The 14,664-nt window shown below is 35.3% G+C and overlaps 1 protein-coding gene across 1 annotated transcript in view; it reads right to left on the reverse strand.

The window, feature by feature from the left end:
- The window catches only part of LOC145670275 (protein O-mannosyl-transferase TMTC1-like), a 2,166,608-nt gene that overhangs the window by 574,760 nt on the left and 1,577,184 nt on the right, over nt 1-14,664 (reverse strand). The gene's annotated exons all lie outside the window — the stretch shown is intronic.

Consider the following 14,664-nt stretch of genomic DNA (forward strand, 5'->3'; position numbering starts at 1 on the left):
ACGGTATTATCATTTATATACTCAAATAGGAATAATTTCATAGTTGAAACGAAACTTGATTTTGTCAATTACGATAAATATACACACTTATTGCTTTTAGTTACGAACTTTTTGTTTCCACATATGCACAATTTCTATATTTCCACCACATCAGTATTTAAATGCACTGATCTCTCTCTCTCTCTCTCTCTCCATAACATCTTTTATTCGAAGAAATAACACATATTTGTGATATTTGAAAGAATATATTTTTGTCCAAAATATTTTATTTGCCTCACTTAAAGGAAACGAATTTTAAAAAAAAATGTTAGAAGTGCAAAAATTATGATGAAATTGTAAACTGGTGTTTAGCTGTTTTCAGGATAGTACTTAGCACTTAGCCTCTCATTCTATTTTCCCATTTAATTATAGTCAAAATATGTTCTGATAGAAAATAATTAAATATTAAAACAATGTTTCGATAAGCCGTCTAGCTTCTTTATCTGCAACTACTGGACATCACTCTAGTCTCGTAACCATGTACTTTGGTGTCTACGTGCGTGGGTTGTGTGTGGACGAAGATGAAATGAGTAATTTTAAAATTATAGTAAAATATTCGCTTATACAATTAATATATTAAGCACTGTTTATATGCACCATCAGACACTTTACTTTGTTCTTTTGTTCCTTAGCCCAATGGGCAATGGGTAAGTGCAAGATGTTAAGCTGGAAGATTTAATTTCATTTCAATTTGTAGTAGCATAGTGGAGTCAGTTCTAAAAGTAGACACGGGGTTGAGAAAGAAAATCTTATCTGAAGTAATGTTGGAAACTTTTGTTCTTCACTGGCTGCTCCAAATCAAGTCAATAGACAATGATTAGAACGACAATATTTCACTTGAACAGTGACGTAACCTGCAATTTGAATATAATGGCTTCGTTTTGCTATGTTTGGAATTCGGGGGAATAAAAGGCCATGTGAAAGCTTTCCAGAATTCTGTTATAGTTCACTTTTGACACAAGTATTTGATATTCAGATACATTGAATACATGCCTACACTTGATACCACTTGAGTTCACTGGCTCCACAAAATCTACGGTTTTTCGAAACCATTATCGCGTTAGAGGCAACGATTCAAGTCCGTGGGCATATCTGAATGTTAATTATGTCATTTATTGTAACTAGCTTATTTCGCTCTGTGTTTTGAATTATATTAATAAATACTTATTCATTATTATTGTTTAATAAAATAATTACATACAAACATTTTGTTAACTGAAATGTGCACAATTCCTCCTTTTGACTATAACTCACAATATGAAATGCAGAATGAAACACATCGTTATTAAACGAAAATAGTAAATCAACTTATTATCATTAACGTGGAACTAGTTATCTAGTGCATTTTCATTGTGGATATAGAACATAATAACGATTTATACAAATTATAAATATTGTTAGTTACTAAAACATTTTTATCTAAAATAATATGAGAGATAATAATATAAAATATTTATGAACTCATATTTGCTTAATTGTTCAATTCGATAAGACGAATAAATATTACCTATATTTAATTATTCATTTTTTTCCAGCTCCATGTGGTATCCCACTAAGGATCATTAGGTTGTAAAACAAGGCTGCGGTAGAACCCACACAGGTTTGCTAGAATATATACAATTTATCAAAATGATTCGATTGTGGTTCCCATAAAACTGAAAACAATATTGAAATCATCATATTTACAACAATGTACGTTATATTTTCACTGGATTAAAGGCTATTTTATTTTTCCATGGATAATTAGTATGTGGGTCAACTTCTAAAACATCATTAATAATTCATTCTCTTTGATTAACATTGATTAAAAAGTCACAACTATTTCAAACATTGTAGTAATAGGATTGTCTGTATCAAGTAAGTTTTACTTCTGCAAACCAGCTTTCTAATTCAGTGTTTTATCCAAGTAAATACGTTACTGCATTCTGTTAAGATTACCTTTCACAACATAAACCCGAGACATGTAAGTAACAGTGGGTAAGGCTAGGAAACTCAGTTAATCTAAATTGTAATCAGGGAATTGTTAGATGGCGTATGTCAGACTGAAAAGCAACTGATTACAATTAGCGGCAGATTTAGACATTTTGTGATTTTAGTCTGAACACTCATTTCCTGGAAACAATAATACATTATCTATTTCTCAATTCCTTAACTGTTCTTCCAGTCGTTCCTACCCCTTCTTACATGTATTTGTTTCCCATCCCTGTGCGTTTGACAATAAACAACCGACAAGTCGCCATAGTTCGATTTTAGCAGTAACATAGACTTTCTCAGAACTTCTTTCATTCTCACTACAAATTGTCTATTTTTCAAATTTACGCAGTTAATATTTCTCATCCTCAAGTGACCAAAAATAAAACACTTCATTAAAATAATCTACCTTCAGAAAATAAAAGTAGCAACAAATTATCACAATATTCTTCCTTTCCAGGCTATTTATAACCAAAACAACATGAATTCTTGAACATCTTCCGGAGAGAGAAACAAGCAAGCCGTTATTTATAATCGAAAAAATGCTAACCACTAAGTAGTTAGAGCTGGGAGCAGAGGGAAAGAAGGCAAGAAAATTTGTTCCTCTATTAATAATCTTTCTGAAAGAAAGAAAACAGTTGTTTAGGGGCATTAATATTACTTTAAAACTAAGAAAAGTTTGAGTAGTTATCTTTAACAGTTAATTACGAAAATTATTTTGTAGAAATAAGACGAAAATGTTACTGAAACATTAGGTGCCTAAGCACTCTCAAAGACATTATTTTTCTTTCAAGGAGCCTCGGTCCCCAGGTTTTGACGCCTATTGTTACTGATATATTTATGTATGAAATAAGAAAAAAAGGCAAATGCATATTTTTTGAAAACGAAAGTGACTAGTTTCGTGACTTATACTTACTTGTCTTCATCATCAACTATTATTTTGAGCGATACAAGACACAAGTGTTGAGAAGAGTAGCGTAAGCAGAATTTAATCAAGTGGCTTCAAGCTCCTTCATTTATTATTTAACCCACAAACGCCCAAGACCAGTTTTATTCGTTAGCAACTGCATTGAAGAATACCGTGTTACATCGAAAACCTGAGAAGAAAACTGAACGCAATTCGTACAACAAGAGAACGGGTAGTGTGCCTGAAGTGGAACAACGGGCTTTTGGCTAAATGAATGATATAGCCCATGTAACGTAGTGAAAAATAAAGTGGGTCACTGGTGGCACAAGGGGCGTTTGTGGGTTTCTTAATATGATAAGTATTTATTTTTGGATAATATCTTGCTTTAAGGGGAGTTAAAACCTGGAAACCTCACCCCTTCCGTACATCACTTGTGACAGATGTCTAAATTGTCTTTGTTATTGCAATGTGCATTAACAGTGAGTAATTATATTATATGGCTTGAAGAACTCAAAATAAGTTTTTGAAATTATGAGTAACTGAAATAATAGATTTTATCATTTATAATGAAATTATTTCCTAGAACACAGTCCAAATTACTTCTTAATTTGACCAATAAAATTATAATGAAATCTGTATAACAGATTAGTCATATATGTAAAAAAAAGAAAAGAAAAGAAAAAAGAAAAAGAAAAAGAAAGAAAAAATAGATGCCCAGTCGTTTCCTGTGCATTTTCCAGGAAACATACATCCAATCACCATCTGCATTAAATTAGCATTCTAATTGTGAAAGCTTTTTTAAAAACGAATCCAGTACTTCTTCAGATTGCTTTTTACATATATAATATCAAAATGGCGGAACAAGTGCTTCCGGCCTTGTATTCTGGGTTAAAATGTAACCTCGATAAAATATAGTCACAATATGTATTATATTAGTTTTTCAATAGAAAAGCCCGCAAGAGTTTTTCAACAAGGTGGGGGCAAAAAACCGACACACAAATAAAAATGAAATGAAATATTTCAGTTTTACGTCCCACGTTACGCAGTATAGGCTATGAGACAATGATGATGAGAATAAATGAAATGATGGAAGAAAGTGGGAGAAAACGGGAGAACCCTGAGAATACCCACGCAGATGGTTTTATCTACCACAAAGTTCACTTGTCGCGAACAGCAACACAAAGGAAGGCACAGATGTACATACCATGATACACGTAACACTTTATACAAAACAATTAATATTGACGTACGTTGCATAATCTTATTTACAAGAGTAAATGTATTAAATTGCAGTGAGTATTGCAGTGAGCGAGTAAGCAAGTTTAACATGTTTTGACATGTATTTAAAAGAACCGAGTGTCCTCAGAAAATTCAGACAAGGGAATCTGCCCCTAGTATCTTGCGCATGATGTCCAATGGTGAAAGAATTTTTAAAATGCGTTCTGTCTAATTTGTCACATTTCTTTCCTAAGTATAAGAAAACTATGGGCTCCAAGGTCTCCTGGTCTTTTATTTCACCACCTGCATAAACAAGAGGAGAAAGAATTTTTAAAACTAATTCATTAATTTTTCGGATTATTTTCGTAAATATGAAATCAAAACAGGGGTCCGAACTGGGTTTAAAAACATGCTAATACTGTAAAAAAATAATACACACTTGAAATGTATAAACTACTTAATACTGATGTTGTAGATTTAGATTGTATGCTCATCAATAAAGTAAATCTACATGTAAAATTCACCGTACTAAAGATACGTTTCATTTAATCTGTTGAAACTTCTGCACATAAAGTTGCACTTGAGGAAGTAATTATTCATGTACTTTGCACTGATACTGCTGCAGATTATCTTTGCAATTAAATACGCAAACTGTATCTAAAACGGTCAAATTACCTCTTACAAGAGTAGAAACATTATCTTATATAAACAAAAATGTTTCTAACGTTAATACTTTCTAATTAAACAGTTGAATAGAGAAAGGACTATTGTACGCTTCTCCGCATTTCGTGATAATATTGATGTTTTTTCTTGTAAAATAAATATTGAAATATTCTTTGTTCAAAGATGGATATTTAAACCACCAAACATTTTAATTAAAGTCTATGTTCCGATCATAAACACTAAGATCATAAAGATTTAAATGCTCTTACTATAACTTTCCGGCATGAAAGTGAGGTAGAGAATTTACATCATAATAATTAATGGCATGTCACATCATAATGATATACTTAAAAATTTGTGTTCAAATACGAACACCACTGTTTATACCTACGATCTAACTATAAAGTGTTTTGTTCAAGGAATTCTTGAAAGAAATGTTAGAACTTTAGAAGAAATAGGGCGTTAAAAGTGTACTTCATTGTGATTCCACGTCTACAAGTTTGTCTATAATAAATATCACTTCACTTTGGGAAATACAGATGCAGTGTCCACGTGGCGTTATTCTATACTAAATATGTAAAAGTGTTATATGAGAATGAAAGTGATAATTACATACCTACTATGTTCAAAAATGAATAATATTTATTATTTATCATCACCATCATCATCATAAGTATTCCCCCATTATTGGCATGTGACTTGCTGCAAATGAGAAGCTTCCATGCTCCATAATCTTCCGTTAATCTCTTCGTCTTGGCGTACGATTTTCTTGTTTTGATATCATCCATTTATTGTAGTCTTCTTCACCCCCTCTTTCTCCTTCCTGCCACCATACTCTCACCCATGTCCCTCATAATACAGTTCCTTCTTAGTCAACGCTCCAAGTAGCTTCTGTTTCTCTTCATAATAATATCTAAAATTGTTATTTTGTACCCCACCATTTCTAAGACCAACTCATTCGTTTTCCGCTCGACCCAGCAAATTCTCTCCATTCTACTCCACACCCACATCTCGAAATCTTGGAATTCTTTTTCACCATTTTTGCGTAATGTCCATCTTTCTGATCTATAAGTTACAATACTATACACGAAGCATTTTATGAGTGTATTTATCAAGTCTTTATTCAAGGTCCCATAAAATAGTATTTTGCTCGTCCTAGATGCTTCTTTCGCCATTCCTATCCTTCATTTGATTTCGCGTACAAACTTCATACCATCATTAATAATTACCCAAGTATTGAGAACTAGATGCCAGTTCTATTTTCTTGCCTTCTACTTTTATACTTGACAGAGACCACTTTATTCCAATAACCATTGCTTTTGTCATTCTAACATTTATTTGCATTCCTTATTCTTCAGAGCATCAAGTTCGCTTCCTCTATCATCTTCTTGATTTTCTCTTCAGATTCTGTAACAAGAGCCCTATCATCTGAAAACTATATACACCTAATCATCCTACCTCCCACTGTGTCGTTTTAATTTTTTAGGCTCTTTTTCACGGTTTGGGTACAAAACCTCGCGGCCAGAACCTCGCGGCGACAACCTCGCGGACCAAAACCTCGCCTCCCAAAACCTCGCGGCCCAAAATCTCGCCAGGCCAAAACCTCGCCGCCCAAAACCTCGGGGGACAAAATCTCGCCTGGCCAAACCCTCGCCGCCCAAAACGTCGCGGGCCAAAACCTCGCCTAGCCAAAACCTCGCGGGCCAAAATCTCGCCGGGCCAAAACCTCGCGCCCCAAAATCTCGCCATACCCAAAATCTCGCCTGACCAAAATGTAAATGATCCAACAGATGGTAAGGATGACGGTATAAAAGACGCTGTTTCAGAAGAAGTATCACGGGTATTTGACCAAGTCCCACGATACCATATGAAAATTCTATTTCTGTATTAGAGGATTTCAATGTGAAGGTAGGGCGACAGGATGTTTTTAAACTGGTTATAGGGAAAGAAAGTCTGCATAAGGAAAGTAATGACAACTAACGAGGTTAGTTCCGTGAACTTTGGAACATCCAAAAACTTAAAATTTTAACAAAAATCTAATAATATTTATGAAAATATGAAACAATATATGAGTTTTTACGACGTCCCTTGATTATGTCCTATAGGTTAAAGGAGACGTAGATGACCAGGATGAAGGAAATGATCGAATAAAGAAAGTGGGAGGAAACGGGAATAGAACGAGAAAGCCCACGCACACGATGTTTTGTATATTATTATTATTATTATTATTATTATTATTATTATTATTATTATTATTATTATTATTATTATTATTTGTAATATGGAATTGCATATTAGGAAACACATTGGGTAAATTTTAAAGAAAAGTTTCATTCGCGGCGAGGTTTTGGCACGGCGAGATTTTGGGCGGCGAGGTTTTGGCCCGGCGAGATTTTGTCCCGCGAGGTTTTGGGCGGCGAGGTTTTGGCCACGCGAGGTTTTGGCCCGGCGAGATTTTGTCCCGCGAGGTTTTGGCCGGCGAGATTTTGGGCGGCGATGTTTCGGCCGCGAGATTTCGTCCGTATACCCTTTTTCACTATCTCTTCAAGATAGATTTTAAATACTGTAGGCGATATTACGACTGTAGGCGACACCTCTTTCCTTTTCCTATAAATCTTTCGCCGAGCACCCTTAATAATCCAAGTGCACCTCTTGTACCCTTACCTCGGCTGAAACCGAACAATTCCTTCTCAACTTTTTCAATTGTTCTTCCATACAAAGTTCTGTTCAGAATTCGAAGCAAACTTTCTGCTGCATGAGATATGAAACTTATAGTTCTATAATCCTTAGATCTCTTTGAGTTCGATTTCTTAGTCATCGGTATCATGATCCTCGTCAGGCTTATTTGGCCACTCTCGTGTTTCATATATTTCATTGAACAGTCGGAACAATACTTTCTTACCCTTGTCTTTCATATTCTTATGGAATTCGATAGGTATATTACACTGTTCAACGTTTTTTCACTTTTATTATTTAAAGAAACGAAAGTAGCCGTTCCTTATTGATGTTTGGCCACAGAACGCGAAAATCGCAGTTAAAATTCTCTCCTGGCTCAGGTTTCTGAGTAATTTAGTATATTATATTTTGCATATAACGCTATGAGACATTATAAGTACATGATTTGAAATTATTCTTTTACACTGTACAAAGTGTCGTTCTTGACTAGTATTGGCTGAATATTTGACTTGGCAGCGTTGTGCGTTATCTACAGCTAGTGCGAGCGTCTCATGAGTCACGTGAGGTAATGATTGCAAATTGCAACTAGCTCCAGTTAACGTCTCTAATCGTATTCGTGGCGTGCTTCAAGCAGTAGTTTGGCAGACTGTTTGTGTTACTGGTGAACCAGCAGTTTGAAAGTAGTGAGTGAGGACATTATCGCTGTTGTACATATTGTTTCCATTGTGAAGTGTCAGTGATTAAAGGAAAGTGGAACAATGCCCCGCGTTTGTAAAAATTCGGTGGACAGTGTGTGCTACATATGTGCGGACGTGAAGCTTTGTGGTTCCAGGAAGCGGCCATTGACTGCTGCAATGCGACGTGCATATTTACTATACTTTTGGTATCGTGTTGAAGACCAGGATAAACCATGGGCTCCCCACGTTTGTTGTATGAATTGTTCATCTACTCTCAATGCTTGGATGCATGGGAAGAACGTTTTCATGCGCTTTGCTGTGCCCGCCATTAAGCGTGAACCAACAGACCATAGTACAAACTCTTACTTTTGCATGCTATCCTGCTTGAAGAAAGGTATAAATACGAAGAAGAGGAAGATCGAATACCCAGTGATACCATTTGTCATTCGTCCAGTGGCCCATGGAGAAGGATTGCATGTTCCCGATCCTCCGGCTACCATTCCGACGGAACGTGATACAGAAAATGAAACTGAAGGTAAACCTGCTCCACATACCAGTGACACTGATCCTTCATTTAAGCCAAAAACCAACCGTCCTGAACTACACCGACTTACACAAGCGGAGTTTCATGACCTGATTAGAGATTTGAAACTGCCAAAGAATAAAGCTGCGCTCTTAGCATCTAGGTTACAGCAGTGGAACCTTCTGGAGGAAAGAGTTAGGGTATCAACCCTACGCGATCGTCAAAATATTTCTGCTGCACCGATGAGTTAGTATTTTGCAATGTTGTTCCAGGTTTGATGCAGAAACTGAAGATTCCGTACAAAGTAGAAGATTGGAGACGGTTTATAGACGCCTCCAAAACAAGCCTTAAGGCTGTGCTCCTGTACAACAGTAAGAAGATATCAGCATCAATCCCTGTTGCTTATGCATCTATGTTGGAACGCGTTCTGAATCTTATAAAATATGGTGAACACAAATGGTTAGTTTGTGATGTTTTTAAGGTGATCGCAATTTTGCTTGGTCTACAGAGTGGCTATACGAAGTGCAGTTGTTACATATTTGAGTGTAATAGTCGTGCAAAGAACAATAATTACAACTTCCTTTAAGTACAATAATTAAAATGAAAACAAACAAAAACCCACACTACAGAAAGAAGACCTAAATCGCAAGATGTTTGCAGTGTTATCGTAGAGCGCCCCGACTTCTTTCACCTACTTTCATTTAACAACAGCTGTGCTACTTGACCACTTAACAACAGCTGTGCTTTAAACAATGTGCTACTTGACCACTCCTTGCCATTTAAAAATGTTGGAACCTTGGACAAATAGTTTCATTTTCAATCATTGTACTTTTGAAATGATGACAAACGTGTTTTCCTGTTTTGACATCTGTCTAACCATTTCAGGTTTTTTGGGGCCATGGACTTTACAATGTTTTTGCTGCCATTTTGAACGGAGGCCATTTTACACAGGGTAGTTTTAGAGAATCGAGATTTGTTCCGTCCTCTTTCATTTTCCAACAGCTTTCTAACGATATGCTACTTGACCTCCCATGCCATTTGAAAATTTGGAGTAGAACCCAGTTTTGAATTCTGCGGAGGACCCTAGGACTATTATTTTTACTTTCAATCATTGTACTTTACAAAGATGACACACATGTTTTCCTGTTTTATATCTGTCTCAGTTTCAGGTTCTTTGGTGGTAGACTTTACAATGACGTTTTTACTGATATTTTGATCGTCGCCATTTTGCACAGGATAATTTTTGAGATTCGAGGTTTGTTCCGTCTTCTGTCATTTCTCAACAGGTTTCCAACGATATGCTACTTGACCCCTTTACCTTTTGCAACTTTTGAGTTGAACCATGCTTGGGAATCTGCGGGTGGCGCTGAGACAAGACGTTTGCTTTGATACGTTGTACTCTTAAAATGATCAAACAGTGCGTCCCTGTTTCGGCATCTGTCTTATTGTTTGCGATTTCTAGTGATAGAAACGGATTTTCTGGACACCCTGTATATTCATATAACTCGCACAGTATAAGCATTCGGGAAATTTTTATTACAGTTTCGTAATAGGCGTTATTAGTGCTTTCGATTGGTATATAAACCATCTTCCACTGCGATATATAATCTCCCTCTCTTTCCTTGTAAGTACAGAAAAGATTAAGCAGGGAGTCTTTATTGGTCCACAAATACGCAAGCTATTGCAAGACGAGGTTTCTGAATCTATTCTCGGTGCTGAGGAACTCGATGCGTGGAATTGTTTCGGCAATGTTTGTACCAGATTCTTGGGCAATCACCTAGCCGAAAATTACAAAGAATTAGTAGAAAACTTGCTATCTGCCTACGAGAAACTTGGGTGCAATATGTCACTCAAAATGCACTTCCTCCATTCCCTACTAGATGTGTTTCCAGTGAATTGCGGATCTTTCGGTGACGAGTAAGGAGAGTGATTTCGCCAGGACATTTCTGCGATGGAACAACGTTACAAAGGAAAGTGGTCAGTTTCAATGTTAGCGGATTTCTGCTGGATGATTCCAAGAGATGCTCCAGATGTTCCTCACAAGAAACAAGCACAGAGGCGGCATGTTTAAAACAGATACTTTAGTTAACTTTTACCAATACAGTCTTGTCCCGTAGCGCTATATGCAAAATGTTAAGAGTGCTATTACACCGATAGTGTGTCAAGAGAACGTTATGTTTTTGATATTCATATTCAGTGTCCAAACATTTATAGGAGACAGCTATTTTTATTTCCGTAATTATGTTAATGTTTGCTACTTTTAACTTTATAGTTTCATTATCATAGTGTTTTACGCAAAATGTAACTTGTGTAATTAGTACTAAATCTGAATTCGGAACACGTATTTATTGCGTATTTTGTGTTCAGCGCCTAAAAAGTTAAAAGGGACGGATATTTCTATTTACGAAATCATTACAAAGTTTGGTGAATTTTACCTTTACAATTTCATTATAATAGCGTTATATGCAAAAGGTAAATTATGCAATTACCACTAAATCTGAGCTAGGAGTATATTATCATTGTCATTTTATTGTTCAGCTCCAAGAAATTATAAAGAATAGCTATTTTTATTTCCGTAATCATTTCAATGTTTTGTGACTTTTACCTTTACAATTTCATTATTATAGCGTTATATGTAACATGTAAATTGTAAATCTTAGCCAGGAGCACATTTCTATTGTTAGTTTCGTGTTCAGCGCCCAAAACGCAATAAAGGATTACCATTTACATTTCTGTAAAAAAAATTCACTGTTGCGCAGTGAATCCCGGTTGCCTTTGAATTTCTAGTCCCGGATATAGTTTTTACAAACTCATCTTGAAAAATACCAAGCCCTTTATCATCCTCAACTACTTCCACATCTAGTCCATATGTTCTTTCCCTACTCCTATATATATATTAGGTACGTCCTCCCTACGTCTTTCCCTACGTCCTCAACATATTCTTTCTATCTCCATAAGACTACACTTCTCTCGCTGACTACCTTTCCATTTTTATTTTCTACTGAAATCGTAGTACGTCGTACCCTCTTGTTTCCTTTGAAGTTCCTTAGGTTTCACTTTCTTGTACATTTTCTCATATTTGTCAACTCATTATAATTATTCTATGTTCCCGCATTTTCTTCTGTAAAACTCTTGCCTTGCTGTATCTGTTTCCCTTCTTAACTCGTTGTTTAACTTCCTGTACATCTTTCTGCCCTGTTCCGTATTAAAATGTTTCCACGTCTTACTTTCCTTCATTTTGTACAACAACTGTTGTGTAACCCGTTTTGCGTTCGCGATAACCTACTATTTCTTCCCAAGTCTGTTGCATGCAAGGCTCAAGATTCTCCCACCATCTGTTACTACCCGCAATTATTATTTCTTGGTTTTAGTATATTTTTATACGTGTAGCAATAGTCGCCAAACTTATGATGCTTCTGAGCTATCGCATCATTTCTAAATCCTACAGCCAGTTACCAACATTTTTCAGTTACCAAAAGAACTATCAACATTGTTTTATTTAAAAAAACAATTATATTTGTTTATTGCCTATCAAGTGGAGGAATCAAGGTTAGCAAACCAGGGTGTTAACGGGATCTACGGGAAACGTTCCCGCGAGCTACTAGTAGCTCATGATCTACGGTTTGGCGATCACTGATGTATAGTGATGAATTATTAAAAGTGCTACTAGTAAGTTTCATTGGAACATACCCCATTGTTAAATTTTTGATGACTGTGGAACCACCTATTGAAATTACAATAATACCAGTATTACACAAAACAGATTCAAGCGAATCGCATTGGGTCACAATATACATTTATGAAAGACATTCGGTACGAGTAGTCTCACCATGGGAATGTCCAAGGAGATACTTTTCTGAAATAATATTAAAGCATATTTTAAAATAATAAAGCCCTTCAAGATGACAAATCCGTGTTGTGCGGTTATTTTGTTTTATTTTTCTTACACTATATTATTCGTAGTCATCCGTTTCAAAACTGTTTCAAAACGTTTAATAAGAAAAAAAATAAAAAGTAGCGACAAAATGGTGTATGAACACGTAAGCAAACTTCTATTTAAAAAAAAGTAAAAGTAAATCAATTTTTAATATTTTTCATTTATATTTTTTAATTTTATTTGCATTTGTGAATATTTTTATTGAAAGTTTAATTCGAGCATTTTATTTACAATCCCTACAAACAGCCAAAAGAAACTAAATACAATCTAGATAATGTTGATCGTTTATATTTCCACAAATAATTCAATTGTTGTGCATTATAGGTGTGTTAAGTGTTGTGTCTTGATTTCTTCATGACGCAGACTAAACAAGCATTCAATAGGAAAAGAGGACTACTAACATCAAGAAATGTGTCGTTGGACGGTCGTAAACGATTTATTAAGACCCTGATATGGAGCATGGCGCTTTACGGATCAGAGACGTGAACATTGAGAAAAGCTGAAATATCCAAGCTGGAAGCATTTGAAATGTGTTGTCGGTGCAGAATGCTACACATGTCAGACCAAAAGGAAAAGGAATGAAGACGTACTAAAGGAAGCTAATGAAGGACGACGACAAATCATGGAGATAATAGGAAAAAGAAGAAACAGCATGCTTGGCCATCTTATTCTTCACTCCGATTGGATCGCCGTGCTGATAGAGGGAAATGCACAAGGAAAACCAAGAAGAGGAAGATCAAGTATAGAATATCTAGATGTTGTTACGAAGAAGAGGCCTTATCAAAGTATAAACCAGCTCTCCCAAGGAAGAGAAAAGTTTTAAAATTTCCATGTTACCCACCAACCTATGGTTGAGGTGAACAAGAAGATATGAAAATCACAATAATCATTAAATACATTTCCGCACAATTCAATCAATGAAGGACAATGTTTTGTTTCTAAACTAATAACATTATGTAGTTGAAATATTATCTTATTTCAGGGGGATTTCACTGAACTTTTACAACCAAATGTTGTATTCTTTACACATAATTGATATGCAAGATTAGATATGTGTGATACAGTATATCTGTTTTCATTATTTCAATAGTATTGATTTAAATTAAAATTTAACCAATCAATTTGTTTTGGGGAACCGAAAGGTAATAGATTACATTTTAATGGTGATTTTCTAGGCAACGGAAATTTATTGATCATTACAGACAGTTAAACAAAATTCACGAATTATAAGTTAGTTATCAGACAATTTAGATCATTTGATTATCAGCAATGCGTTGATTCACACATGTAAAATTTGATATACACATTGTATTGAAAAAACGGTATAATTTGACACATGGGGCCGCGGTGGCTCAGTGGTAGAGCGTTCACCTCTGGAGCTTGAGGTCCCGGGTTCGATCCCAGCCCTCGCCAAGTGAACTTTATGGTGGGCAAACACCGTGTGCGTTGGTTTCCTCGGGGTTCTCCCGTTTCCTCTCACTTTCTTCTATTTCATTCATTCCATTCATTCCTCTCCATTCCACTATTTCATTCATTACTCATTATCACCGTCTCCTTTAGCCTAACCAGCATATCCGTGGGACGTAAAACTCAAAGATTTCATTTCATTTTCAGTTTAATTTGACCCATATTTAAAAAAAAAATCACAAGTTTTACGCATAAATTTTATGACTGAGTTTTCATTATGTTCTTGTTCAAACACTTCAAACAATCAGTTACAGTTTTATCAATTCATAAATACTTTAGTGGTAGTGTTTCAGTATGGCGATGAAGGTATGTATTAATGTAGGATATTTAAGTTACACTTATCACAATGCAGTTTTATTACGTAGGTATAAATTTGTAGTTCTAATACACCATTCACATTTATGTTTTCTTCAGTACATAAAACACAGGAAACACTACCACCACCATTCATTTTAGAATACATTTTTACAATGCAATGTCACTTTTTTTTTTCATGTCGATATTTGAAAATTATTTGTTATTTACAAGTTATTCAAATATTGCTCTATCCAAACAAATAGATACGTATTTACAGTCATGTCCAGGA

This window comes from Thermobia domestica, chromosome 14 (assembly GCF_964235325.1).
Source record: "Thermobia domestica chromosome 14, izTheDome1.hap1.1, whole genome shotgun sequence".
NCBI lineage: Eukaryota > Metazoa > Arthropoda > Insecta > Zygentoma > Lepismatidae > Thermobia > Thermobia domestica.